General features: G+C 40.5%; 2 pseudogenes; one reads left to right on the top strand and one right to left on the bottom strand.

The window, feature by feature from the left end:
* Positions 1 to 1,314: 1,314 nt before the first annotated feature.
* LOC125315282 lies at positions 1,315 to 2,193 on the bottom strand (annotated as a pseudogene).
* A 2-nt stretch (positions 2,194 to 2,195) lies between these two features.
* LOC125315281 lies at positions 2,196 to 3,537 on the top strand (annotated as a pseudogene).
* The last annotated feature ends 707 nt before the right edge of the window (positions 3,538 to 4,244 follow it).

Genomic DNA, 4,244 nt, shown 5'->3' with positions numbered 1-4,244 from the left:
TGTGATGGGACCCATTCAGGTGAATTCTGATGTTGGCATGTGATGTCATTTTCTCATGTTTTGAATTCTGATTCTGCACGCCATTTACTCGCTACGCCTAAATTCGAAACTTGTTATTTCATTGCCATACCTATTATATTTGAATTTGGTATTTGCCGTGTCTGTTATCTTCTCATTGAATTTCGAATTTGTCGGTGTCATTCTCCCATTATGTGTGTATTCTTGCCCTGCCATTTTAGTGTCATGTTTTTTTCTTGTCATATTGAATCTGAATTTGCTATGTCGTTGCCACATTTGGACATATTCAGATTGAATTTCTATGTTGCATTCGGAGTTGACATTTTATTTGCATTCATAGTCTCTCACACACATATCCAACACCACAAACGAGAAAATGGCCTTGTAATCAATAACAATGTTAAATAAATTTTTTGGCAACGTCTAAAAATTTGGAACAAAAATGATGCCCGCATGGGAAATTAGATCATGAATAAATTTAGTGCTTCACAAAAAATAGAGCTTCAATACTGAAAGAACGTCGTGAAATATCCATCCTACAGTTAACCAAATTCTCAAATTTATTATCTCTATTTTTTTTTTCTAACAAAAAGGTTGCTGGGACAAAAAACAAGGGTGGGATCTGCCTCATATAGCTCGGTCTTGATAGTGTAGCTACCCCATATATACGTGTTGCTAATTATTTGTCGACGTGGCTACCGCGGCAAAGAAGTAAATAGATGTTGAAATTCGCCAATGTTTAACCTAAAGGGAATGCACTTAAAGTTCATAAAACTAAGTGGACTTTTGCTAAAGTTAGGAAATTTACATTTATGAAACTTGCTAGAATTTGCTATTTTATGAGCCCGCTGTAAACTTCGATGTTTAAGGTCGTGTTTGCCTAGATTTTTACTTTTTACTTTTTATTTAATTTAAATTATGCGATGGACGAATTTTGACTTTATCTTGTCCCAAAACAATGCAAACTTCGCAATATACTAGTATTGACACGTAGTATTATACATGATTATTTAGTAATTTTTTAGTATTGTTACTGTTTTGAATTTTGACGGGAAAGCAGAATTTTTCTTATTGCTATGTGAAAGCTTAGGGCGCTCATGGCAATACTTATGTTCAAGAAATCAACTTCTAGCTAAAAGTTGATTTTTCTACTTCTACTTCTGGAGAAAGTAATTTCTTTTTTTACTTCTTCAAGTGACTTCAAAATTACTTCTGAAGCAAAAGAAAAATCTCAAGAAATAGAAAAATTGCGTAACTAAACAGATTTCTGCTCCAAAAGTGTTGACATGCGCACTCTTAACCACCCAGGACATTCAACCAAAACCCTAATCAGGTTAAGGTAATGATGATCTGTCCTAAGCTCACTAGCAGCAATCTCCTCCTGTCAACTTTGGTCACCAAAGTTGTGGCTATTATTATCAATGTGATCTTTGTGAGGCCAATCCCCACTGTGGCAAGCAAGAGCATTCTTTTGCTAGTCATTTCGATTTTCTTGGAAATCCGTGGACTATAAAAGATGGCCACTTTGGTCCCCCATCGCGTGCTTGATGAATTGAATCTCGATCGTAGCCAACAAGATCCACCGCACTAAGGGCGAGGGCCTCAGCAAGAGCTCTTTCCACACACCTCCTCCACGAGTCTTCCATGGAAGCTTGACAATATCCTCCTTGCCATTCTTGTTAATCCCACCTGTTATCTGTTTGTCTTGGAATCGGGTTTCCACGTCATGCTTTGAATTACAAATTAGGAGCAAGATCTTTGTTGCCTCAGCAAGCCGGCCTTGCAATACCAACCATCTCGGTGATTCGGGCATCTTAAGGACCCCGAATGCCAAACCATGGGAAGAGATCGTTGTGGCACCTAGCATCATTCTCCACCTTAGCTTTATGGTCAATTTTTTGAAGAAGTAATTCGATACATAGACGAGCAAGATCCTTAGGCTTAAAAATCACATAGGACAACCCATAGCCCATTAGGACCGAACCAAGTAAGAAGATAGATGGCGGAGGCAAGAACGATGATGTAACTACGGCCAATGTGGTTTGACATTCTTCCGGCAATGAGGGAGCCCACGAGGGCATAACCGTTGAGGATTCCAGCGTGGATTTCGATGTTCTCTTTTATTTTGAGGTTCTCTTTTATGAAGATCATGGCCTTGCTCAAAACACCAGGTCGAAATCCTCGCTGAAATCCTCAACATTTTTGCCCTCATGAGCTCTCTCATCACCGCATGAATGTTAGACTACATTGGCAGTAGTTACACAATCATTCTCACCTTCACCATCTTCCTACTCGATTCGGTCCTATTGACCAGGCTATGGACCTTCCTACGCGATTTTGATGATGGGGGCGGTGAATCACTCACATCAAGGTTGGGTTCGCCCTAATGATCACACCCGTGTACTCTGCAGAAATCTCCTCTGCCACAAATTGAGAATTCTTAGCCTCTTTGTCGGGGTTATGCATAAGCCTGGGGATCTTGCTCGGCTCTATATCGAATTACTTCTTTGTGAAATTGACCCTAAAGCTAGGGTAGAGGATGATGCTAGGTGTTGCGGTGATTCCGTCCCTCGCTCCGGCATTTGGGATACTTAAGATACCTGAATCGCCAAGGTAGTTGGTAATGCAAGGCTGGTTGCCTGAGGCGAAAAAGGTCTTGCTCCTAATTCGTTATTCGGAGCGAGAAGTGGAAACCCGATTTCAATACATAATAATGGCAATTGGGATCGGCGAGAATTGCAAGAAGGATATTGTCGAGTTTTCGAGGAAGACCCGCGGCAAAGGTGTGTGGAAAGTGCTCTTGCTAAGCCCCTCACCCTTGGTGCGGTGGATCTTGTTGGCCGCGATCGAGATTCAATTTTCGAGCACGCAACAGGGATGAAAGCGGTCATCCTCTACAATCCACAAATTTTCAAGAAAGTCGGAGGGACTAGCAAGAAAAGGCTCTTGCTTGCCACGGTTGGGTTGGACCGACAAATACCACATTCATAATAATAACCACAATTTCCCTCGACAAAGTTGGTAGGAGGAGATTGATCCTAGTGAGCTCGGGAGGGATCATCATGGCCCTAACTGAATTAGGATTTTGCTTGATAATGATGGAGAATGCAATGGCAATTCTTGTGGGCTCTCCTCTAAGCACCATGGCCACGTACAAATACCCAGCATTCTTCTTGATCGGGATTGTCTCGGTCACGTGGGTCTATAGCTTAGAGATATTTCTATTAAAGCTAAAGGCTCGGAGGGCAAGCATCGGCATCACAGTGAACCGACTTATGAATGTGGTCAAGTCGATGAGCTTCCTCTCGATATCGAAGCTACAATCATCAGCAAGAGCTTCTTCATTTTTTTTGTATATCCTTATTGGCTTTTGGATTGTTCTATTTCTTATTGCCTAAGATAAAAAGGAAGTCCTTATAAGAGATGGAGATGCTCTTCACAAGAAGGAATCGTAGGGCCATGAATAAAGGCATAGCGGTCCAGCTAAACAACTTTAGTTGGAATGAACGTATAACCTAATGAAAATATCACAAGCAATTCAACACGAGTCCGTGCATTGATGATTGCTCCGTAATAGAGTAAATGTGTAAGCAACAACTCAAAACATTTCTCATTCTTGACCCAAGCTCATTTACCACACCAAGCACGCACAAAAGTCATTAGAAAAAAAATGTTGCTCCAGAATTCTGGTCTCAATTAAACTTTTTGTCACGACAATTTGAAATAGAGAAACAATCTAAAACTTGTCTATAGCGACTACATTGTCAATGGCCAGATATATCATCACAAGAATAGGGTCATGAATCTAAAAGAAATGAAAGGAACAAGAAAAACCTCGGATTTCACCAATGCATCATCCCTCGCTATAGCCTCTTCAATTAATGCCACATGGTCCAGCAAATCCTTCGCGGAAGGCTAGATTTCATAGAACCTATAAAACCAGATTGAGAAAAGGCAAAATCAGAACACGTGACGATTAGATTTCCTTAGTTGTAGATTTCAGATTCTCATCATCGAGTTGAACTCCAACATAATACTACTCCATTCTCGGGCCTTGAGTCAAACTTCGTCCAAGTTTATTTACGATTGACTCATTTGTGATAGCCGTACTTTCTGAACATTTCCGTCAAGTTGAACTCCGGTTTAGTTTACGTTCGTATAGTCACTTGGAATCTAATTGTCGATTTCCATATTCATCTGAATTATCCCTGTCCAGAATTGACATA

The sequence above is a fragment of the Rhodamnia argentea genome, chromosome 5 (assembly GCF_020921035.1).
Source record: "Rhodamnia argentea isolate NSW1041297 chromosome 5, ASM2092103v1, whole genome shotgun sequence".
In the NCBI taxonomy this organism is placed as follows: domain Eukaryota; kingdom Viridiplantae; phylum Streptophyta; class Magnoliopsida; order Myrtales; family Myrtaceae; genus Rhodamnia; species Rhodamnia argentea.
The sequence above is the reverse complement of the archived record's forward strand: the minus strand, read 5'-3'. Positions and strand labels throughout refer to the sequence as shown.